Source organism: Hipposideros armiger, unplaced genomic scaffold, assembly GCF_001890085.2.
Source record: "Hipposideros armiger isolate ML-2016 unplaced genomic scaffold, ASM189008v1 scaffold_74, whole genome shotgun sequence".
Classification (NCBI taxonomy): Eukaryota; Metazoa; Chordata; class Mammalia; order Chiroptera; family Hipposideridae; genus Hipposideros; species Hipposideros armiger.
In genome coordinates, this window is record NW_017731424.1 from 1,488,865 (window position 1) to 1,515,266 (window position 26,402).

Genomic DNA, 26,402 nt, shown 5'->3' on the forward strand with positions numbered 1-26,402 from the left:
CTCACCTTTAACTTCTCTATAGTCAAAAGCCTCCCGCAGCAAGTTCTCTTAGTTATCTGATTTTGCAAATAGTTCTTTGGGAAAGTATATAGAAGACTATTTTTTTTTTTTAGCTGAGCCATCCTGCCACCTGTTGGCAGCTCAGCAGCAGCTCAGCTCGGGCCGGACTCAAACCGCTGTTGCTCAGAGCTCAAACCTTTGAGCGCGCTCTTAACCAACTGAGCCACTCGGCGGGCCCTAGAGGATTATTTTTTAATTAACCAATGTGAATGTTAAGTTTCTACTCCTTTAAAAATTAACTAAGCTCAACTTACGAGGATCATGGACTTTGGGACCTAGATCACTTATTTATCTGTATGTTAGAGTCCACACAAAATTATTTCTTGAGCATTTTATCACTTCGGATAAGATTCAGGCGTGAGTAATACAGACCCAGAGAAACCATGGCTAAACAAGTTAGCCCCACAGAGTCACCGTGCTCGGGGCTCGGGCTTCTTCAGGCTGAGTCCTTGATGGTGCAGCGTTCCACTCCAACCTCCATGCCTTCGTCCACGTGTTCCAAAATGGTTGTCGGAGCACCAGCCATCATAGCCTCATTCCAAGCCTCAGGATGAAGGAAGAAGACGAAAGAAAGGTAAAATTTCCCCCCATGTTAATAAGGCCTCCAAGAAGTTTCACAGTTCAATGGTCACGACCCAGGCACTTTAATCACATCTAGCTGCTGCGGTGGAGCCTGGAAGATGTACGCTTTTTATTCAGTCGTCCATGTGCCCAGCCAAAATTGGGTTTTGTGAATTTGAGAGGGAAGGGGAAATGACCATTTGGTAGGTAACTGTCTCTGCCCTAGAATCTTGTCACTGACCAAACACAATTCTTAGGTCTGAAGCGATCAGGCAGTCTTCCGTTCAGGCAGGCCATTATCACTCATTGTCAGAAGACCTCAACTCCTGGCAACGTTTCTTTATGTGTTAAAAGTATTTAGCCAATACCATAGACTCCCTGACCATAGGTACTTTTTAGAGACTATAATTTTGTACTCACTTCTGCACAATGTCTATCAACATCAGTTACATGTCGTTTAAGTGGGTTCTCTTTACCATATTAAGAAAATATCTATTCCAGTGAAATTCTTTTAAGTTAGAAATACGTCATAAGTTTTATCAAATTTTTTTTGTCATATGTAAGAAGAATTATATTTTTTCCTTATTTAACCTACAGGTATGAATTATATCATTACTTATTTTTCAGTAATGATAGTCTTAGTTTGAACTTTCCTTGCATTCCAGGGATAAACTTACTGGCTATGAACTATTGTTTGTTTAAAGTATTGCTGAATTATTCTTACTGTGTTTTATTTCAAAATTTCCCATCTATCCTCATAAGCCTTTCCGCCCCATTTTTCTGGTATTTTCATCTTGTTTGGGATAAAAAGTATACAATTATGTAATTTATTGTTTTAATTAATTAATTGAATCATGTGGAAATGTTCGTTTGAAAGCATACTAGGAGCCAAGCAGTACTCTAAATGCTTAGGATAGCCATAGTTGCATGTGAGTATAATAATTACTATTATCGCTTGATCTGTCTATTGTTATATTGTGTGGTTCTTGTGACATCAACAGTGAAGAGATCTTTGGAGTCAAAATCAAGAATGTAGTCAACTGTCATAGCCTCACTGAACCTCAGTTTCCTATTTGTAAAATGCAGATACGAATAACACCTACACAACAAAACAAGCCCCCTGCTCTAGTTTGTGTATATCTGGTATATATTAGGATTATTCTCTGACTAGAGATTTCACATTTCCTTTTTGGCCTGAAGGCTAAGGTGACATCTCTGGGGATGGTACGTGTATTATTGTAAAACACTTGATAATCACTTTGAATGCTATATTTTACAATATTTGTTGTTAATATCTTTGGACTACTTTTTATGGCAGTCAAAAACTGTTATCATTTTGGGATTCACTCTTTCCCCTTCATCTATTCATGTCTTCATTCATTTTCATCTAAACTTCCAAAACTCTATCTTCCTGCATCTACTCCTATGACATAATCACCTTCTTCATACTGAAGTCACTCAGATCTAAATCTCTAGCCCAGGGCCGGCCGAGTGGCGCGATGGTTAAGAACTCGCTTGGGATGCCAGAGGGCCCCGGTTCGGATCCCACATATGAGGGCCAGTGACACTGCCCTCTACAGCTAAGATGCTGAACAGCGGCTCGGCCTGGAGCTGGGCTGCTGTGAGTCGCCGGCGACGGCGTAGGCTGCAGCCCCTGTGGCAGTGGGTTGCCATGGGCTACCGTGTGTAGCCAGCAGCCAGCGTGAGCGGCCAGCAGCCGCAGTGAGCGGCCGTCCAGAAGCCGGCGACTGATCTGTCTCATCCGGGAAGAGCACAATGATGGTGCCAACTTGGGCCAGTGAAGCAATGTCCTCCACAACTAGACTGAAGAACAAAACGACAGCAACTTGTCTGTCCCCCTTCCCCCAATTCCCCAGCAATGTTCCCATCCCCCCAATTCACCAATAAAAATCTTTTAAAAAAAATAAATAAATCTCTAGCCCAAAGCCACAGATCCTGCCACTTGTCTACAGGGTATTTTCCTGGCATGTCACTGAAATTTTCCCCAAATCTGCGCCTTCTTTTGAATTCCCATCATTGGAGAGGAATAACATCTCCAGCTTTACACTATTCCGTTCCTTGCTTACCTTCCACCTGCATCTTAAACATCTGCACCAATTGCCACCGCCCTGGTCCAAGCCGCCATCATTTCTTGTCTGAACAACTACAACGATGCCCATATTCATCCCTCTCCCACCAATCTTTACTCACCTTTGATTCATTCTTCCCTCTACTTCCAGAGGATTGGGGGAAATGCAAAACTGTTATGTTATTCTCTTGGCTGAAATATTTCAGTCCCTCTCCAATGCCTTCAGGGTAGAGTCCTAAGGTGGTTTGTCCCCCCATGTGCCTCTACGGCCTTTCCCTCACCATCTCTTTCCACACTGCAACTCTATCTCTTTCTCTAGAAGGTTCCTTCTCATCCTTCAGGCCTCTGGGTAGCTGCCCTCGACTACCATCACCCAGAAACCTTCCATTTTTTTGTTAGAGCTCTATAAGTATTGAGTGCTTGATAGATTGATAGAGATTTTTTTTTTGGTTAAATGAATAAATGAACTACTGACTCAGTTGCCTTTGTAAATGAAAAGCATTCTTTAGTCTCATTATTTCCCCTTGAAATATAATTCCATTTTTTCTGGCTTTGATCATTTAGTGGGAAAGGATAGAAAGCCACTCCAGTTTGTTCTGTCTTGTGGATAACCTCAAATTTTGACTTGTAAACTAGCAATATGCCTTTTCTTTTCATGAGACTCTATTTTGGTGTTGGTCCCTGTCTATATCACACCAACTCTACGAGCCTTCTCAATTTCCAATCTCGTGTGTATACATATCATCTATCTTCTTCAGGAATTCCTATTCCTCATCTTTTGGATCTATTTTCAATCCTCCACTTCTCTTTTTTTCACTATCTATGCTGCTTATATGATTCAAGTTTATCTTCTTTTTTTACTGATCTAATTCTAGTATTTTCATTCTGATTTTTATAACTTCTAATGATGAGCTAGTGTCTCTTTTTTAATGTTTCTTTTCTTTCTTCTTTTCCCCCCTCCCTTCCTTCTCTCCCTTTCTCTCTTTCTTCCTATATGGGACTGCACATGTTTAATAACTATGCATCTTCTATTATCTCTTTGAATATAAATTCCAGCCATTCTCAGAAATATTTGGGGTCTTTTGATGAACATTCATTTCAGATGTAGTCTTTTTTCACGTTTCAAACTTTTTTTTCAAAGCTACTTTTAAATGTTTATTCATGCATTCCTTAACTTCACCCTGCAAACTTTGTTGAAACTTCTGAAAGTGGTCCATATTTCGGATAATGTTAAAGATTTGTTGATGGAATTTAAAAGAAGGAGATTCCTGTTGTTCCTTTTGATCGTTCCAAATGTGTCCCTCTAAAGAAGATATGTTTAAAGGGTTGGTTAGGAATTAATATATAGGATGGAATTAATATGTAAGGAGGAGTGGAATTCATATATAGGATGGAATTAATATATAAGGAGGCGTGGCTAGAGGCAATTGAACAATTAGGAGGCTGTGCAATAAACCGTGCCTATAGCAATATGAGCTTCAAGCAGGGTAACAGTGGAATAGGAAAACAAGAAAAAGCTGGCCAGGAGATATATTCTAATTGACTTCATTTAAATCAGATGTTTTAGAGTATGAATTAACCAAATGGATCATTCTGTCCTTTAACCCATTTGACATTGAACAAATCCAAAATGCTAACTAATAGCTACCAATATTCCTAGCCAGTAATGACAATCAGTATTGTTTTCGAGCACAAGTAAAAAGAACACATTTCCCCCAAAGAAAACCTATAAGTGCGCCTTTTCATCAGCTGTCTCTGTGCAATTGCCCCTGTCATCTAGGCAGCGCAATTCAACATGACACTCTGATTAGGACCTTGAGCTGCAGGAGGCTGAGGCAGCCACACTGTCCAGCCCTGGTCCATTATACGCCCACTGTTCAACCCTCATCCCAATGCAATTGTTAAAAGTAAACTACAGTAATAGAGTTAATTCTTCCTTTCACATTGTCCCAACGTTACTGACATCATTATTGGAGCATTTGGGTCTCCTGAGATGTGCTCTGGAAAGATCTTGCAAAGAGGAGTGAAAGGCCTGCCTGCACTGAAGAGTGACGAAAATGTAAATTTCAGTCATCTTACTGGTGAAACAGACATATTTCACCAAGGCCAGATTAATTTAACAGCTACATTCCCATCCCTGTATGCTCTTAAGTAAAAACAGACCTACGAAACAGTCAGAAGTGATTCCCTAAATGCATATAGTGTGCAGAGGCCCTAGCCAGCCAAAAGGATCCCAACAGGGTCCCTAAAAGGTATGTGATGACACATCGCAGCAGAGAAGAAGGCTTTCCATGTTGCAATTATTTATATAAATATCGTGTAGGAATGCTTAAAAGCAATACATCAGGTCTGTCTTGGGGTCCCTAGAAGGAAAAGGTCCCAAGATATCCTACTTTAGATGGAATTGGAAATTACACCTATCCCAATTTCACCTGACTATTCCAATTCAACAATTGATTCCAAAGCTGTAACCTCTACTTGTTGCCCAGCAACTGACTTGTGCTATTGCCCTAGAAAAGCCATGTAATCCTCTCACTTCCTCGTTTTCAAACGCCCTGCTTTAAAAAGCACATCAGGGGCCGGCCGAGTGGCGCAATGGTTAAGAACTGGCTTGGGATGCCAGAGGGCCCCGGTTCGGATCCCACATGTGAGGGCCAGTGACACTGCCCTCCACAGCTAAGATGCTGAACAACAGCTCAACCTGGAGCTGGGCTGCCATGAGTCGCCGGCGACGGCGTGGGCTGCAGCCCCTGTGGCAGTGGATTGCAATGGGCTACCGTGTGTGGCCAGCAGCCAGCGTGAGCGGCCAGCAGCCGCAGTGAGCGGCTGTCCAGATGCCGGCGACTGATCTGCCTCGCCAGAGAAGAGCGCAATGATGGTGCCAACTTGGGCCAGTGAAGCAACGTCCTCCACAACTAGATTGAAGAACAAATGACAGCAACTTGCCTGTTCCCCTTTCCCCAATTCCCCAGCACTGTTCCCATCCCCCCAATTCCCCAATAAAAATCTTTAAAAAAAATAAAATAAAATAAAATAAAATAAAATAAAAAGCACATCAGTGTCTCACCCTGCAAATATTTTTGAGGACCTTCATTGTGCCAGAGATGCTGGGGCAGGCCAGTATGAAGGACCCTGTGGCAGCCCTCGGGGAATTTACAGGGCAGTGCCAGACAGGTACTATGAATGTGTAAAGGAGGCAATGGGGTCAGTGGGAAATTGTATAAAATGGAGCCAATGGGAAAGCTTGGGTTTGGATAGGGGATGCAAAGGGAGCAGCCATGTTAGGTGAGTGACATTTGTGCCCCTGGTAAATGCAGAGTGCCCCTTCCTTCTCTAGTCCCTGATGTGTCAACTGTTTGTCTATTAGCATTGATAGCACTGTATTATAATCCTTTGCTTTCAGGTCACCTATGCAACTCATTATGGGCTCTTCAAAGTCAGGCACCATGTTCTTACTCATTTTTCCCCAGCACCTAGCATATACTATGTGCTCAATCACGCTCTGTCCAATAAATAAAAGAATGAACAACACTTCATCATCGAAATGGGAATGAATCTGCCATGTCCATTAACACAGGAGAGGTTGGTTTGCCTCTTCCATGCCAGTGGGAATGGTCTAAGAGAGCAATGCCTGCCAGAGAAGGGCTTGAAAAGAGTGTGTGTGTGTGTGTGTGTGTGTGTGTGTGTGTGTGTGTGTGTACACGCACGCGTGCACAGGGGGAATTTCTGGTGGATCTTGTCCTCAGGAAAGAGCCAAAGGTTAAAAGATGAAAGTCATTAGTCAGGCATCATAACTGGAGGGGCTGAGCAAATGTGAGAATTAAAAAAAGAAAATAATAAGGGATGGTGAAGACAAGAAAATAAAGTAAAGCAAGCAGACGACTTGGGGTGGTTGAGTGCATAATTTACCAAGGGCTTTATGGGGTGGCCGGCCTTGTACAAACTCTTTGGGCTGAGGACAAAGTCTTAAGTTCCAGATAAAATATATCCCAAATAGTCCATGGGACATCTTACACAAATACTCTTATACTAAAAAAATGATCCGCCATTTATCTGAAATTCAATTTAACTGGGCATCATGTATATTTACTTGCCAAACTTGGCAACCCTGCCTAACGGAACAACCGGGAGAGAAATAAGGGTGGGCAGGTCTGGTGGAATGAGGGTTGGAAAGTTAAATCCCATGAGGCTTTACTTGGCAATTTCATTCAAAACATGATTATTAGGTGGTCAAGAAGTCTCTCCAAAGACAAGAGTAGATTTAGTAAGATAATAAGGTGACTCTCAAGTGATAGCAAATGTTGTTGGGTTTCTTTTTCCCCTCCTGAGATTTTCACACCTGTGCCTAGAGTCACCTGAACTTCCAAACATCCCACATGTGGCTTCTGTCCAGGAGCCAGTAACCTCTCACCAGATACTACCCTCCAGAGGCTCAGGGGAAGAAAACCTTTCCTCCGTCTCTACTGTGAGAAACAAGAGATTGAATGAATTTTCCACATGGTGAGTAGTGGGTGTACTTTAGGGGACATTTGGCTGCAAAACCTCTACTTAAAACATCTTAAACAGAAGTTTGTTTTTCTTACACAACAAGACATTAGAGATGGAAAGCTGGTTTAGTTGCTTAACAATGTCAAGACCACATGCCCAAAATGCTCTGTTTCTGCCTCATGTTTGCAAGATGACTGTGGCAGCCATCAACCACCACATTTCTGTTCAAGGCAAGAAGGTGAAGAATATAGAGCCCTTCAACTGCTTCTGATCCAATTCTTCTTTTCTTAGGGAAACAAATGGCTTCCCAAACTCTGCCCACCTCAGCAGGCTTTTGGTTATGTCTCATAAAAGATTTGAGTTTCTCTAAGATAAAACTAGGAATAAGAAAGTGGATAGCTCTTGGGTCATAAAACAGTTGAAAGGAGCCCTAACCTAGCCTTCCTTCTGGAAGGAACAGCTCCATGAATCACTGAAAAGAATCTAGGCTCTGGAATTCAACAAACCTTGATTCAAATGCAGGCTCTACCTTCTCACTACTCATCAGTCCTTGAGCAAGACACTTAACCTTTCCTAACACACATTTCCTCATTTGAAGAATGAGGGTTAAAATGGTGACCTCAAAGAGGAAGTGAACATGGGAGATAACATACATTAGACACCTCAGATAATATGTGACAGAAAGTACAAAATGAAGAGTGACCATAATTATTTGGAGACACCAGACACGTAAACATGGGTTTTTTTCCTATGTGGATAAAATATGTCTTCTATTAGGTACACATTTTCAAAAATTAAGTTCCAGATTTTGTACATTTTAACTCTACAATGTATTCGCAACCCAACAGAACCATTAACAAACAATTTAAAAAGTGGCTTTGGTTTTCTGGATTAATCACAGTCATTCATCTACATACTCATGTGATTAGCAGAAATCAAAAATTATTACAAAAAGACACTTCTGTACATGTACAGGTTTGAGGCACTGCTCCAATATTTGTAAGTCGTCGTTTCCTTCTTAAAATATGCAAAAAGAATTTTTAGTTCAAGGAATATTTAGTTCTTCCACGAAGTAAGAAATGCCATCTTGAAAGCTCCTTATTTTAAAACACATTTTATATTCAGGCTCCCACTGAAAGAAGACGCTAGGACTCAAGATAATCAAAATGGTTTCAAAGGCCAAACAATAGGACATTTGAACTCACTGTGATGGTCATCTGTGAAATGGTCCTTGAAACCTATTAAATTTACTCTATTTGACAACTGAAGCTCAATGAACTCTTCATACGGATGAAAGAGAATCATGTATATTATTGCAATGTTTGGATATTGAAAGTCTAAATGTGGGCTAGAGAAATTAGTATAAACTAGTTCACACACACAGATGTTTAAAATTTAGCAGGGGCTGGCTGAGTGGCGTTTTGGTTAGGAGTTGGCTTGAGACGCCAGCTCTGAGCAACAGGGCCCCAGTTCAGATCCCACATGAGGGCCAGTGATGCTGCACCCTCTACAGCTAAGATGGTGAACAACAGCTCAACCTGGAGCTGGGCTGCTGTGACTCGCTGGCGATGGCATAGGCTGCAGTGGGGCTGGCCAGCAGTGGGTGTGAGCTTTTGCGAGCTGCCGTGGGCCACTGTGAGTGGCCGTCCAATGGCCAGCAAGTGACTACCTCACCCAGGAAGAGCGCAATGATAATACCAACATGAGCCAGTGAAGCGACGTCCTCCACAACTAGACTGAAGAACAAAAGGACAGCAACTTGTCTGTTCCCCTTCCCTGATTCCCCAACCCTCTTGCCCTCCCCCAATTCCCCAATAAAATCTTTAAAAAAAATTTACCAGTAATGAACTCACATGCCCGAACTTGAGAAAATGAAGAAAGAAATGGCATTCTAATTCCTTATTATTTGCAAAAACGTTATCTATACAAGCCAATGTAATACCTACAAGGCAAATAGCAATGACTTGTCCAAGGAAATATTGAAACCCATTAGGATTGCATGTGTGTAATCTGATTCAACAAGTCAGTATGTTTTTCTCAAAAAACATAATATCGTTTCTGCATTGTGTGAGATGAAGGTTAGATTACATTTCTTGCCTGTGCAATAATTCCCACATCATAAATTCTGATGAAATTATATCAATAGAAAAAGCAAATGGATGTCTGACCTACCATGGTTTTCTAGTTCTCAAGGAGAGAGGCTGACATACAAGCAAATCCCCAGCTGCTTGGAGCGATGCTATTACAGCGTGCCTTTGCCTGGGAACTGTTATTAACTATCTTGACCAGGAGCGGCTGCTCGAGTTTGTGGTTTCTGCTCTGAATATTAAACTTAGGCATACAAGAGTCCTTATTGTGGGGAGCACTTGGAAATGGTAATACAAAATTGCTTTATATTTGCGGGATTTGATTGCTTTAGATGATACAGCCCTAGCTGGTGGGCCTCTCTTGCTGCTTGTATTTCCAGATGATAAATCATTCCTTTGACAGGGTATCTGCCACAACCAGGTCTCAGTTTCCGTGGTATCATTTTTTATATTACAACTGGCAACTGCTCTTCTGGGCTGTTCATATAAGTGACACATTTTGCATAACTTATGAGAATGGGGTCAAAATCAAAGCTCATAAAAGCCTCCTCAACTTTTCTTAGACATGTCAAGGCGTCTCAGGCTTTGAGTTTTGAGAGGCCTGGGTTATGGATAGAGGATGTTGGATTTTTTTGTGTGTGTGGTGTTGATAGGCACTGTGTTTACCAATACTGAAATTCAGTATCGCAAAAGTCAGCATGAAGCAAAATGACATCTACAATTAGCCACTCAGTTATTGATAGTCAACCTTCAAGAGCGAAATAATATCTCCTTAAAATTTATGTCAAGAGAAAAAGGCATTTAATGAACTCTCTCATGGAAAAGGTAGCTAGAAGTGAGTGCCTCATTTTCTTCCTCTGAAAATAAGGGTGTTGGGCATGATGGTCTGCAACCTCCCTTCCTGTCCTGACATTTTGGTGAGGCAACAAAATTCACAGGCAGGTTAAAGTACAGGGAACACAGATGATATTAATGAACCTGTACTTGATAGTTGCAAACAAGCTTAGGTTCAGATCTAAGATCTACGAGACTGAAGGCATCTTTCATTCCTGGAACCCACATACCAGCTCTACAGTAGAACCCATTCCTAAAGTTATACATTTTAACTCAGAGCATGGCCAGCTCCTGGTTGTGCCTGAGATGCCCTGGTTTTTCTCCATGTGAATTTAAGGAGCTATTGATGTGGAAGACGATATCCAACAATTATAATGAGATCCAGGTAATAGTGTGAGATGCCTTCCAAATCCTGCTCTTATGAATTTATGAATGAAGGAATCAATAGTTTAAAAGACTGTTTTGAAAGAACCTTGGCCCAGAAATAAGAAGTTCTTAACTCCCCCGCCCACTCCAGCCCCCAAGAGGCCTGGCTTACTTTGGGTGTCCTTGGTTGCTTTTATTAGAGCAATGCTTCTTTGACGTTCCATTACTCATAATACAAAGCAGGAACTGTGAGTGGCCCAAGGCTCAACATTAGCTGAGAGTGGTTTCCAAATTAACCAAGTTCAGCATTTCCTGAGCAATTAGGTGCCCTTCTCCATCCGCTCCCCACCGCCACCAAAGGAGGGATTTGTATATATTTTCTAATATAACCAAAATATAACTGTAGTGGAACCAGAGAAATCGGGTACAAAACTTCTGTTGGAAACTCACAGAGATGGTCTCTGAGCCAAGTTGGCTTATTGAAGTAACTTCCATCCTCATGAGCTGTGTTCCCTACATGGTCTGCACACTGCAGAGCTCTTTGGGAAATTGTGTCTTTCCAAAATGTGGAAGGTTGTTTTTTTTTTTTTCTTATTGAGAATTGTTGAATGCTGAAATTGACTCCCTTGGGAATTTTACTAAATGACTGGATCTCACAGCTGAAGAGACTTCACAGATAATTCCTTTGTTTTTCAGATGAGAAACGGAGACCCAGAAGAGTGGAATTCCTTGCCCAAGTTCACACAGGCAGCAGAAGAGTTGGGACTAGAACCCAGGGACTCCTGACTCATGTACGCAAACAGTGACTTTCAAGCTTCCTTGACCATGAACCACCCTATGCGATGCATTTTCCATTGTAATCCAGTTATACTTACATCCAAGCAACTGAAACAAAATTTCAAAAAATGATCCTTAATCTAATAATGTGTGATATGCCCTGATTCATTCCATTCTGTTCTATTTCACTTACTTTTTTTGAAACAATGGTCATGAACTACTTATGGTTATAACCTACAGAGTTTTAAAACCACTGTGCTGGATTATATGTGCTCAAAAATAGCTAATTAGGTTTCCCTTCATGAAGAATTTCTACAAATAAGCTGTTATTCTACTTTGTTGCCTGAGAGACAGAGTAGAATGGGCTTCCTGGTGCAAGCCCAGGATTTCTCAGACCTGCTACATTTGATAGAAAACAAAGTTGATTCCTCCAATCAGTTATCCGTTTCTGTTCAATGTTAGAGACTAGAAAAGCTTAAATGACTGGGAAAAGAAAACCCAAATAATACAAGATGCAGAAGCGATCAGAAGCAACAATTCTACTAAATGGTAGGCTGTTCAGACAATCGGAGTGCGCTCTTCTGCAGGGAGGCTCAGTCAGGCTTTCTGCTGAATTTTAGGGTTCTTTGCCTTGGAGTCAACGGCTTTCGTTAATAACTGGTCCACACAACTCAGTACGGTGTTTTGGCCTATTTGGTTGATGGTGGTAAACACCCACATTCATCAATCCATTTGCACTAGTTGGGGAAAGGTGGTTTTGTTATGAAGCGAAGCCAGGCTGCTAGCCTATCGAAGAATGAGGGGGAGAAATTGCCTCAGGGGGGTTTGCAGGGATTTGCTTGCGGGTTTTCCAATGATGCTCTCAGGTGATCAGTAAGTACCTCCAATCTTCTCTGCAACAAAGCGCATGAAATCCCAGTTTCAATATGTCCGTCGTTTAACATGTGGTAAGCCTTGTTTCCTCGCCAGGGTGAAGAACAGAGCCAACGAATTGGAGCTGTGGCAGAACACGGCGAGTGCCCCGGATGCCAGGAACAGGAAACATGGAAGCAGTTCTCAGAAGACAGACACTCAACACGGGCCAACTCCTGGCCGCTGATGATATGCACACTCCCCATCTGAAGTGGCTGCGAGCCAGGAGTGTGACCACAACAAGCAGGAACTCCCTTTTGTCCACTTCCTCCACGGGACAAGGCATGGACCTGCCTCTCATCAGCTCACCAAATGCTTGATGCCAACCCTGGGTTCATCCTTACAGGCTGGGGATGGAACAGCTTAGCTTCTTTTACTGGAAATCCTCATGCCTCCATCCTACAGTAATACAGAGTCAGCCAAACCTTGTTTTTCACTCGGAGCTGATTTCCTGGCAAAATTCCCATTGCAGGACTCCAGCACTGACAGAGGTTAATGGGTACCATTTAGCCACTCTCAGCAGTGTTGGTTTGATCTTCTTGGCTCTGGTACTCTTCCTCCTTCTGGCACAAGAAGATTCAGCTTTTGCCCTTTATCTTGTTATTCAAGAGCCTGAGTGCCCATGACAGCCGTGGGTGCACATGCGGCTCCCTCTGAGTCCTTGGCAGACCAGCAGGATTCAGACCAACGCAGGCAACGTGCACTGAGCTCTTCATTTTCCCCTCAACAGCCAGCTGGCCTGTTGCTGAAACCAAGACCAATCAGAAAAGACACACACACATATGTGGCTAGGACTGCCTTGTTTTCTCCTCTACCGAGAAAGACGAAGGAACAGATAGGGGCTGCAGGAAGCAGCGTCTCACTCTTATAAGGAAAGCTGATTAAGCTGCCCTGAATCCAAAGAACTCTTGACTTCCCTGAGTTCCTGAGTCCCCAGACTGTCTGCCTCAGCCCACATAGTTACGTATGAACATGGTCTTGGAAGAGAAACGCCAAGGTGAACCTGACGACCTCTTGGCACACAAGTGCACGTTGGTTGCACTTAGAAACGATGGGTCTCTTCCGGAACACCCACTGAGATCCACCGAAAAGCTCCTGACCCTCAGCTTGAGACCCCACAGCAGAGAAGTAGAAAGGAGAGGGGTATACAGAAGTTAGGGCCTACAGTCGACGTGGGCCTTGAAAATAGCGTCAAGTCCTATTACTCTTGAAGACGCCTGAAGTCACCTGCGAAATACAACACTGTATCCAGCCTCCACTGAGGGCAGTGGGGCTTACCAGTGTCTTTGGCATCGGCATGTCTCCCCCTGAACAGATCGCTTTGGTTGAGCGCCAGGTGAAGTGGTTGGCTTGCATTTAGGAACATAAAATGCACACCTCTTAACCCAAGACTCACGTTTACACAAGCAAGAAGCTCGAAGGTGGGACTGGGACCCCCTCAGGGTACTCCATCACGCTGGCAGATGCGCGTGAGTGGAGCGGCGCCCAGAACAGCCCAAGCAGGCAAACACGTGCTTGATTCCGTCTCCCTGGCAGCACCCTCCCGCCGCCCTCCTCTCTTCTCCCTTTCGTCTCTGAGCACAGAGCTGAATTTGCCCGTGTCTGGGAATGAATCTTCATTCCCAAATATAGCTGGAAAGGGAGCTCAGCTTCCAATGCAGAGAATTCCTGCCCCTTCCCCCGCCATGAAGATTCCGGAATTATCCAGAGTCATTCTTGCTTCTACCTACATGTAAGTTCTGAAAGTTCAAAAAAAGTGTGATTTGGAAATCAAAATTCTGCTCCTGAAGTGCATAGGGAGGAACTGGAAGCTAAGGGGGCTTCATGACGCGGCAGGGCACGGAGCCTCAGCTTAACAGCTCTGAAATGGGTGTAGTAACACCCGCCTCCATGGAAAGGGTGGAATCAGCTTAATGAATTGGCTTCCTCAGAGCAGAAAATGTGTCATCCTCTTCAAAACCTTAAGATGAAAGGTGTGAAATGGTGTCATTGTTTCATAGATTGCTACATCAAACATGGGACGCCTATAAAACTGCAACACGTAATTATCATAAAAATAGCACACTGTTAAAACTCCCAGAGGACTATGGCATATTGGGTGGAAGAGGAACGCACATACCTGGTCCTGGGCAAAGAACCCCACCTCCCTTCCACCTCCTAAGATCTGGCCACTACTACAGGTCCTCAAATTTCTGTAACAGCCTCCCAGACATTCTTCCCTGATTCTGCCTGCACTCTGTGATGCTGCGATTTATATGAAGAAAATTTGTTCTTTGTCCCCACTTTGGGCACAGAGCACCTAACACCCTTGGAATTTCCTAAGCAATGAGAGCAGCAAAGGGGTCTTTTGCTATGCTAATGCGTGATCAAGGAAACCAACCCTGTGATTAGAGAGTTGGAACTTTGAGTCCCACCCCCTTGACCTCCAAGAGGGGAGAGGGGCTTCAGGTTGAATCAGTCACCAATAGCCATTGATTTAATCAATCATGCCAATATAATGAAGCGCCATAAACAAACCAAAAGGGCAGGGTTTGGAGGGCTTCTGAGTTGGTGGCACATGGAGGCTGGTAGGGTGGCGAGAGCATGGGAGCTCCGTGCCCCTTCCCCATACCTCTCCTATGCCTCTCTCTCATCTGGTTGTTCCTGAGTTATATCCGTTTATAATAAATCGATAATCTAATAAGTAAAATGTTTCTCTGGGTTCTGTGAGCTGCTCTAGCAAATTAATCAAACCCAAGGAGGGCAGTGTTGGAACCTTTGATCTATAGCCAATGGGTCAGAAGTGAGGAAGCGGGTGGGTAGAGGAGCAGTCTTTAGGACTGAACCCTTCACCTGTGGAATCTGATCCTATCCCCGAGTCGATAGGGTCAAAATTGAGTGGAGTTGTAGGCCACTCAACTGATGGTGGAGAATGGCTTGGAGGTGTGGGAACTCCCCCTTATACACTTTCCCCCTCTACACACACACACACACACACACACACACACACACATTGGAGTTGGGGTCAGAACCCTACGCTCCTTCAGTCTGTTCTCCACACAACAGCCAGAGTGACCATGGCCCACCTCCGCTCCACCTTTCCCATCACATCCCACCTTACTTGCATTAAAATCTCAGGTCCCTGCAGTGGTCGTCAGCTGAGCCTCACCTGACCTAACCTGTCCTAGTCCATCCTCTAGGTGATCTCACTGTGACCCTCAAGTATCAGCAGGCTCCTGCCTCTGCCCTTTGGGCTTCCTGTCCCTCTTCCCTAACGCTTCCCCAGATATCTGCATGGCTTGCTCTTTCTCCTCTGGGTCCTGCTCAAGTGCTGTTTTCTCAGTGACCCTTTCCTTCCTGACCACTTTGTTTAAAATTGCAACACTCCCCTCACACACAATCCCTCTGCCCCTTTCCTGGTTTATCGTTCTCCACAATTCTTATACATCTAACCTACTATTTTTTTGTTGGTTCGTTTATTTTCTCCAAGGGACAATGCCACCTCTACCAAGGCCAGGATTTTGTTCTGTTCTGCTCACTGCCACCTCCCTAGTGCTTAAGTCAGGACCTGACACATGGGGGTGTTCAATAAATGCTTGTTGGAAGAATAAATTAATAACAAGTTCTTCCTAATATAAGGACTTCTTGCACTTTCCACAAGATTATCCTGATCAGATTCTCTCATCACATCTGCAGATGTCCTTCTGCCTATTTTTAGGTGTTCCCATCTGCCTTCAAGAGAGGCATCTGGTACAGGTACTTCTGGGGGGAGCCAAAAAGAAATGCCACTGATAAAACTCTTACTTTGTTTCCCAAAGGTGGGAACTCTGCCTTCTACTCTTTTATAGCCCGTTTCATTGTATTCTATCTGATACAGCCTTGGGTGCTAACAAGGAGCTTCTCTGGTGTATAAATAAGTGAGTGGGTGCATGGTTAGACCCTGGCTTCCCACCATTTTGTGCTGAGATCCAACAGAACCCCTTTGTGAAGATGGCATTAGGGTAGACCAACACCCATGTGTGTGTCTTATTAAAGGCGCTTGGGTTGCAAGTAGCAGAAATCCATTCCAGCTGGCTCATGCAACAAAGTGGGTTTTATTGGAAGGACACAGGGTTTGCTCAAAGAACCTCAGAAAAGGAGGGACTCATGAGTGACTGAAATCATGAACTGGAAAGCTGGCATCAACCATGTTTACTCTCTCGTTCCAATCCCATGGTCATTCTTCACAGCTGGCCTTTTTGTACCTATTTCATGCCCTTCTCTGTGTCTTCAGCTAGCATTTAGTGTTTTCTATCTCTTCGTACATGTGGGTTAGACACTGCTGCTCCAGCTGAGTTGATGGTCCTTTCAGGTCAACTGTTATCCAAGCCCCACCAGGAGCCCAGAGACCCTATTCCTAAGGCCAGGGATAGAAAATCTGATCAGCTGCCTTGGGACAGAAATCCAGTCTGCTACAATTTTCACTGGTGATGGAGGAGAAATCTTTCACAAGTCTGCAATTGCTTATCTGAAATTTGTGGCTCCGAATGTGTTTCAGATTTTACAGCTTTTCATATTTTAAAATGGTAATGTGGCTCATACACTGTATATTACCTAACATCATCGCTGAGTCTGGGGCCACATTCTAAAATGAAAGACATGAGCACTTCTGTAGGAAAATGTATGAATATTCATAATAAATGGAACAAATCAATATTACAAACAGCTCCAGGTCAGGCTTGGTCAGCTTTTGCTATCAAATGAATTCAGATCAGGTTTGAGTTTGCCCCAAATGAGTTAGAAATCTTTCAATTTGTAGTCCTTGGGGTTTCTGGTCGAGGATAAGTAGAATAACCATGTAATTTATTGTCAAAGCTTCACTTCTGAGAGTAAAGAGGATGCTATCAAGAATTGCATTGGGAGGGAATGCTGAGATGTGCAGTGTCCTTTTTTAATCTCTCCAACCCTCCCATAATTACAGTCAGAGCAACTAGAACAGCAAAATCAAAACCCTGGAACAACATCTACCAAAAAAACTAAGTCACAGTTATCCCCATAAACTCCAAAAGGCAATTAAATGTTTAAGAGCTACAAGATCTGTATAGCATCTGTGCAGGGGAAAGCAAAAAAAAAAAAAAAAAAAAGCTATGGGGCATCGAATGGACTTGAGAACAGTAGAACCCGCAAATCCCCAAAAGGTACAATAGGAAATATGGCAGGTCAGTTTGAAAACAGCAATTGAAACTGAGAGGGATTTTTGCACAATCCAATTCTCAGGGGAGTGCAAAGGTTTATAAAAATGTCTGAAGGGGCTGCAGTAGCCTGGGCCCTATGAACTCTCAAAGAAACAAATCAAAATTTCCCTCCAGCATAAAGCTCCTCCCTTGGAGTAGAATCCAGAGAGAGACAAAGACAGCAAAGAAAAAAAATAAGATCCAGATAAAACTGTGAGTAGGCAACATAGGGGAAGGTTTTCTGAAATATGAAGCCATATACTTTTTTTATCACTGTGGAAAAAACAAAAGAGAGAGCTCTAGAAACTTGAAGCTAGAAAAACATATTCTAACTTTCCTCCCCATCCCCACCGAAAAGTAAAAGAAAACTCATTTTACATGATAATAATCAATAATCTATGATTGCAGTTGAATCCTATACAAAGTTGTTATTTTTAAAAAATAGAATAAGGAAAAAAATGAGTAGCATATCAGAAAGACATGCCCACAAACTATATAAGAAACACACCAATATTTCAAAATGAGCTGAAAGAAATAAAGAAGATGACATAAGATTGCTGAAAATATGAAAGAAAATCATAAGTCAGAACTATAAAAATTCAGACATGAGGTTATAGAACTCAGGAAAAATTTAGAGATAAAATAACAAGTCATTTCATAAATGAAAACCACATTATAAGAAATAAATGCGCAAACACAACATATAATGCCTTATGAGCTGTAACAGCAAACTTTTTTAAATTAGAAAAAAATAAAGAGATAAAAAGGATTCAAAAGGAAATAAAAGATCTAGGAGTTAGGAAGAAGAAAAAAAAAAGCAACATATGTATCATAGAAGGTCCCTTTCCCCATCAAAGAAGGAATCTGAAGGGGTGAAGCAACAAATACTGAAAACTAGAATTCAAGAAAAGTTTGCTTAAATAAAAAAGTCACTTGAAACTGCATATTGAAAAGACATACCATGGACCTGAAGAAAAGAAAGAAAAAAAAAAAACCAGAAAAACCAACATTGAAATGTAGTCTTGAAAAATGACTAGACTTTAAAAAACAAAAAAGAAAAAGAAAATCCTTTGGGCATCCAAAAAAGGCCAAGTCACTTGGAAAGAAACTGAGATGACCATCAGACAGCTCAATAGCAATGCTTTACGCCAGAAGAAAATGGAGTGACGTCTTTAACACAGTGAAGAAAATATGATTTTATACTTTTTATCCACTCAAATGATATTAAAGTATAAATACTACAGACAGACTGTTTTGAACTTGAAAGAACCCAAAATAGCATGAGCTCCTCCTCAGGAATCTATTAGAATAACAGGCTTCATACGATCAAAATGGCGGGTGAGGCACTGACATGAGGACTGATGATTCGGTGTTCTTGGCACAAGAAAATGGTGATACAAATGGAAGACAAAAGTTTGCAGTAAAAACCTGTCATCCTGAACCTAAATTGGTAGTATCAGTATCAACTCATGACATGCTTTATCTTTACATTTTTCCTAGCTATATCCACTGGAAAGACCTAGAACCCATGACCAAACAATAGGAATGAACACCCCAAGTGCCAACTTACGGTCTCTAAATATGACATCCTGCTAAAAGAAAACAGGGCTTCTTGGAGCAATAGCTGATCCCAGGACTAGAGCAGGAACTGTACAAGATGAGCCTGGAACCTCGTATTATATTAGAAGCAATGAAGTTTCCAAAGGATATTGGGATCTTGTCAACACAACTCAAGAGCCAAGGTGAAGAAGCTCTCACTGGCTAGCCATGGGACAAGGGAAGCATCAATAACGATGATAACTGTCATGAATTGTAGCACATAAAATATACTTAAACCCGTGAATTAATAATGATGTAAAAATAATTGAAAGCAAAAGGAGATAGAGAGGGATCCTATATATGGAAGGAGACTTAATAGAAATATGAAAATATTGCAATGCATGTCCTTATTGGAATCCTAGTTCCGACAAACTGAATAAAACAACACATTTATAAATTTATAAGAAAAGTGGAAATTGTAACACTAACTTGATATTTGATTATATTGGGAAATGATAGTTCATTATGATAGGTGTGATAATGGTATTGTGGTTATGCCTGTTTGTTCTTTTTTTTTTAAGTTCTTCTCTTTTATAATTATGGTGACTGGGATGTGTTTTAAAACAGTACAGAGAGGAAATGAGGGTACACGGAGCTTTATTCTTCTATTTTGTGTATTTTTAGTATATGTTGGAAATTTTCCATAAGAAAAGTTTAATTTTATATCAGGATAATAGACATCACTTAGGACTGTCCTGGGCAAAACTAGGCTGCAGTTCACTCTATGGATAAGGGATTATAGATACATGGCCCTAACATGGTTACAGGGGCCCAGAGATGTAGCTGTCAGGTCCGACAAACACCTGAAAACATGTTCAATAATGATTATATTCTGATCAGTTAGCATTTTTGACATTATAGCTCATCTATCTTTATTTTCATTTCTACCCGCATGAATCTGTTTAATTTGGATAACAACAATTTCTTATTTGAGACGTTCGGCCGTGTGCTTTTTATTTTTTTATTTTTTTAAGCTAGCTCAGTTTCTCCAAAAGAGCCTCTAGCAAAGAGGCCACTAAAATTTGGCAGCTTTATTGTTGAATGCATTCAATTATCATTTTTTAAGTCTAGCACCACATTCCTTTAATGATTTAGGACTTTGCACGGTTTTAAATGTCTCCCAAAGCTTTCATTGTAAATTGTGTTAAACATCAAAGGAGGTAAGTGATGCCCAGATGCTGTTTACCTCCAGTGAGATTCTTCACACTAAATAGGACGGGGCGCCCTCGACAGATTCAAAACTGGAGACGGGTAGAAAGGAATAACCTTCCTTTGGGGGTGAGAATCCCCCAAAAAAACCTCGCGTTCAGTATGAAAAACCACGCTAGAAAAATCTTTATCAAATCAACCTTCTGCGATGATTCCTCGGCTTTCATTTCCCGTCCCATCAAGAAACACAGCGACAGTTCCCATGTCCACAGGGGCAGAAGTCCCATGAGGCTGCAGCTGACTTAGGGTTAGTGTTACTGGGTTTCAATGGCATTTGTTTCAACAGGGCCCCTACGCCAGAACCTTAGAAAAGTCCTCCTCCATTATGAACTCGTTTGCAACAAAAGCAAAACAACAGTGTCAGGACATGTCCCTGCTCTCTGCTTGGCAAGGTCCTGCTGGTGGGGGGAGGGGGACACTGTTCCTATGGCTGGCACCATTCCTGATGTGGCCACTCACAGCCTTTTGTGTTCTTGGGCTATCTGTGTAATTCTTAAGAGGGCTTATTCTAAGGATATATCCCTTATGCTTCCAGGTCAGATTTTTAAAGGAAAAAAACAAAACAAAAGATCGATTTCTGCTCACCCCCAATACCACGGCACCTCTTCAGACTTTTGATAGCTTTGTGTCTCTCTGGATGGCTGGTTATTTTGTGACATGAAACCCTAGCGTTGGCCCATTGAGTCTGGAATTTGTCAGTGGGAAAATTCTCAATTCCACGGTTGCAGAGAGATCCCAGCCTTTCTCCTCTCGCGCTGACATTTATGTCCTTCCCAGTAGGCTCCCTTGTCTGTCTGTCTGTCTGTCTGTCTGTCCCCAAATGTTTATTAAAGACCTACAAGCTCCAGCATAGTTTTAGGCACTGGGGACATATTATAGTTGTGCAGCCAAAAGCCTCTTTTCCTTTCTTCTCTTTTCTTTTCTTTTCTTTTCGTTTCTTCTGAAGGGCTTTATTCAGTGCAGAGTAATCTGCAGTGTAGAAGTCTCCCTGGGTCCCCCTCTCTGTGACTGCAGGGCAGGGTGACCTGGGCGTAAGAGCGTGGACTCTGGTTGCCTTCATTTGAGTTCTGGCTTGGTGAGCTCAGACAAATCACTTAGATCTGCTGTGTCCCAGTTGAGTCCGCTGTAGCACAGGGTTACTAAAGTCCCTCCCACCAAAGGCTGTTGTGAGAATTAAAGACATCTATGCACATAACAGAGCTGAGTGCTCCATGCACATCAGCTATCGATTGTGAACACAGAAGGTACAGCTACGGGCTCCCGGGCAGGTAAAGGCCTCCCTGAAACACTCCCCGGCCCCTTCTCCCCTCTTCCCTTTGCCACACGACCCTCTACTATCACCCTCATAGGCCTCTCTCAACTTCTCGGCCCTTCTCGGAAGTATTTTCTCATACTTCCAAATCACCTTCTTCCATCCCCCCAAAAGAAAGCATAAACTCTAATATCCTAACCTACATTTTATAAATAATGCCTGTCAAACATCACGACTTGATAGTGTTTCATGGAGAAATCCAGATAGTAGAGCACGAGAAGGCTGACCTCTCCCCCGCCCTCCTGAGGAGGAGCCTTTGCTTGGCGCTTGGCTGCTGGGCTTGGCTTGGCTGCCTTGAGGCCATGGAGGGAAATGCAGATCAAAAGAAGCTGAGAACTCCAAGGCCTCCCTGCCCCGGGGAGGGCTCAGAGCTCCAAGGGAGGGCTTGGAGCTCCAAGCGGAGAAAAGAAAGGCCCGGGAGGCTGGGAGAGGGGCCCCAGGGAGCGGAGGGACGGCAAGGAACTGGTACCGGTAGTTTTTCATTGTTTTTTAAAGGCAGTAAAACGATGTGGAGCACTCTGGGGAGAAAGATGAATAAAGAAAGATATTGATCAACTTTGGCTGCGCTGTGTGTGCAACTCTTTCCTCTGCTGCCCTTTCGAGAAAGAGTTCTGTAGGTCCGTACAAATTAGTGTCAAGGCATTTGGAGACTGCCTTGCATTTCTTTTGAATTTAGTGAACAGGAAAACTCAGATTTATTCAAGGTACAACCATAGTAGCAGCTAACACTTATTGGGCACCTACTGTACCCTGGGGGTCTCGTAGGCAAGTCTCCAATCCTCACAGTAACTCTGCAAAGCAGGTATGATTATTCCTTTTTTACTGGAACTTAGTTCCACCGAAGTTGAACAATTTGCATCAGGGACCCTCAAGGTTAGTGAGAAGCAGAGCTGGGATTTGAACCCAAGTCTCTCTGATTCCGATGCCTGGAGTCTTTCCATCACACCGCTGAATCCAAACAAAAGCTTTCAGGGTGCGTGCTTAAAATATTCTGTTGTATTATTATTCCTACCACTATTTTAAATTTCAGCGGTGTGCCTCATGCAATGCTTTGTGCATGCTAAACTGTGCTGTCTTCGGCTCTCTTAAATGAAGATATTGTTTGAGTTCATAAATGCTTCTGATTGTGTAGTTAATTGAGTTTCATATCAAAACTGCATACCCACGTGTCAAAAACGAGACTCAAGGAAACGGGTCATTTTTCAAATACTTTCATGTATGTTTGTATGTGAACTGGCAGAGAAAGGAAAGGCTCTGAGGAGGCTGTTTAAGATTTTAGTGCAGCAACTTCAAAATAAGTACATAACGTTGTTTGATTTCCAAGAGGCCTAAAAGGATAGTAAACAAATCGTGCAGCCTGGTCCTTTACAGCATACTACCTGGGAAAAAGCATTGTTTGTTCACAGCAAATATGTAACTACAAAACACATTAAAATGCAGAAAAATCATCTAACCAAACAAAAGAACGATAAATCAGCTTGAAACTTGTTGCCATTACAGGATATTAAATGTGCTCACCTAGGGAAGAGTGTCCCTTAGTCACCTAGTTAATTGTGCTCATAATTAAAGAGGCTGTGCACTATGATTTATAGGTTGGATCTTCTAATTACTTAGCTGTAGCAATTAGGATTTTCTTTGTATTACACTTCTTCAGGCCAAAGATGCCTTCTATCACTCGGGCCAGATGGAGGAGGGCAAATTCTGGCTTCCGTCCCATCTCCCATGACGCCCCGCCGGTTGAAGTTGTCCCCTACTGGGCATCTTAAAGGTGAGCCCGATGCTGTTGGGAGGAAAGTCATTGAAATGACTGAAGTGTCCTCTCCTTGACAGACCAGTTGGCTTTGGGGTCTCTCCGTAGCTTCAGGAGGCCCCTGCCTTAGAGACTCGGGGTATTGCCTTCCTCTAATACCGCACCTTCCTGAGGCTTCCCTACTAGAGAAAGATCAGAAGAGCCAGCAGTTGAAAAGAAATGTTTATAACATTTTTTAGGCCTACATTAACCCATAAAAGTAGTATTTCAATTTGGAGAGGGCTTTGGGACACACAGTACAGCAGGAGCAGGAGTTATTTATCCAATGCGTCCCCTGTGCCAGGAACTCCGCTAAATGTGCACAGGCTCTGGAGTTCAAATGCCAGGGTTCAATCACAGCTCAGACACGTACTAGCTGTGTGGCATTGGGAGACTTCATTAACCTCTCTGAGCTTCAGTTTTCTTATCTGTAAAACAGAGCTACCAAGAGTACTTGCCTCAAAGAGTTTTATAAAGGTTAAATGAGATAACACTTTAAAGCGAGTTCACTTAGCATAGCTCCTGGCGTAAAGTAAGCACTTAATGCATGCCTCAGTTTTAGTGTACTTCCAACCCTATGAATCACTGAGTCATTTATTTTTTCACTCACGCAGCAAATATTTGAGGACCTATTAATTGACGCAGAAGGCCATGTTCTTTTCATTATCCTTCCTTGCCCTCCCAGGACATAAACCTTCAACTCCTGGGCACAGGAAAGCCATTTGTTATGTTGAGTGAGAAAAATTCAACTTTTTGAAGTGTCTGAAGGGTTGGATTTAAGCTAGTGCAAATCACAGAGCTCTGGAGAGCATGCACCACCAGGATGTCGGCACCAGGCTGGGCCATGGGGCTGGAACTCTCAGCATCAAAGCAGCATGTTGGGTCTCACTGTGACGGTTACGCGCAAGCTTGGAGGTACCACCCACAGATCACACACGGGAGCCAGGGAGAGAGGACTGACCTTCAATTCAGTTATGGCTGAGTTATGCTGTGTGCCAACTCCATGCTCATACTGGGGACCCAAAGATCGGCAGCAATGGCCTTGTGGTCCAACAAGGACATGAATATGCAAACCAGCATTGGCCATTTCCATGGTAAGGGTAAGGGAAACTGAGGGAAATGGGTAGCTGCAGTCGCCTGGTGAAGTCTTGGGAAGCATCTGAAAGGAGGGCACATACGAGCTGAAGTTCCAGCTAGCATCTGCCCTGAGGACAAAATGTGAAAGAATTCCCTGGGGAATGCAAAGAAAGTCTCCAATATGAAGTGTCTAACTAAATAATCGTCCTAATAAACATTGCTACTGTAGATGTAGTCAAATTCAAGATCCCCTGTAAATGTCATGTGTTTCATTTCAATGATTTTATCTTTTCGCTGTTTGAATGACTTCCCCAATTTGAAGACATCGCTCCCAAATGAGATTCAGTTGATTAATGGCAAGACTGTGGTGACCACACCATGCCTCAGACAATGAGGAACAACTAACAGACTCAGCAAGACATGCTGAACAGCAGGTACACCCCCACAGAAGCTGGGCACACCGTTTCTTCTATGTCACCTGAATGGAAAAACCTCATTCGTCTCTTGGCTTGTTTCCTTTGGCAAAAAGAATTATAAAATGTGTTACTCTGTTTATAAAAAATCAGTTCTCTAGAAAATCATGCTATTTGTGTTGGCAATACAAGCAAAGGTGAACTGGTTGCCACCAAATAATGCCCAGGCCATGAAATATACACCCATCACTTTCCATTAAATAAATAAGACCCCTTTATCAGTGGAAACAAAATAGTGCAGTCAGCTAGAAAATAGCCCAGTTGGAAACAGTACCCTATTTCACTCGTCGGATCACAGACTTTGCACTAGGGTGTTTGAGAGTCTGATAAGTTGTTGGAGTGGGGTTTTTCCTTTTTAATTTCATGAAACAGCACTTCCTTGTGACAAAAGTCAAAGGTTTGATCTCAACAATTAGGAAACGAGTTTTTCTTTCACTGTGCTGGGGGGGAAAATACTTCAACTGAGATAAGACCAGCAGGAAACACCATCTTGGATAGCAGCTGAAAAACCGCTCTCTCCCAAAAAACTGTTTGTACCTGCTCAATACACGGAACATGGAATAGTTGCAGTGGGAACTAGCGAAGGCATAAGAGCATCTTTCTTAGCTTAAAGAAGCCCGAGAGACTCTCATGCTCATTCTGCCCTCTGGTGGCAGGTTTTGTAAAACGTATCTGAAAGGCTACAATGTAAGCCAGAACCACTTTCTTTTTTTCATATGATTTCATGTAATTCTTATCTACAATTACAGTGCCCCAAAGCTGCTATCTTCTGCCTGGTAAACCTCAGATTCAGTTTTCTAATCAAATTGACTGAAATTCTGACTCATTTAATTAAACACAGAATGAGGGTTTTTAAATGTGCCTCAACACTCAGGTTTAAGCTAGTTCAGGTGAGCTGCAGATGAGTTGATTTCATGAATGAATTCATCCGGTGGGTGAAATCCAGCACGTTATATGATCAACCCTTGAACATTTCAAAGATCGGTGTCTTTAATTTATCAGACAGCACATGCATTCTTTTTTTTAGTAAGTATTGGCACAGTGAGGCTAAAATCCTTATAACTAAGAGTAACGAAAGCCAAATGAACAAGAATAAAGAAACCTGACTTGCTTATTATAAAGATACATTACCTAAATCGGTATTGGCACAAGAAGAGACAAAGTTCAGAAACAAATCCACGTATGCATGGAAACTTAATATAGGAGAGAAAGGTATTATAAGTCAGAGTAGGAAGGATGCACTCATAATAAATGTTACTGGGATAACTGGCTGTCCTTCGCTGCACAATAAATTTAGATCATACCTCAAGCTATAGAAAAATTAATAACACATTCATATGTCCTATGCCTAAGCGTGGAAACCAAAACTTAAAAGTTCAGAGTAAAGTACAGTAGACTATGTATAAATAATATGCAAAAATACCTAGCAAAGAATAGCAAAGATAAATGTACACAATTATATGGCATAAAACTTTTGTAAAAGTCATCTTGAAGTTAACCAAGATTAGAAGGAAATATTTGCAGCACACATGACCAATGAAATCTTAATATCCAGGCTATGTAAAGAATTCCTATAA

General features: G+C 42.4%; 1 long non-coding RNA gene across 1 annotated transcript; it reads left to right on the plus strand.

Annotated features, from left to right (window-relative positions):
• The first annotated feature begins 370 nt into the window (after positions 1–370).
• On the plus strand, positions 371–14,805 carry LOC109382986 (uncharacterized). Its single transcript, XR_002124026.1, has 3 exons — positions 371–634; positions 11,182–11,276; positions 12,232–14,805. It is a non-coding gene; the product is annotated as an uncharacterized LOC109382986 (long non-coding RNA).
• Positions 14,806–26,402: the final 11,597 nt, after the last annotated feature.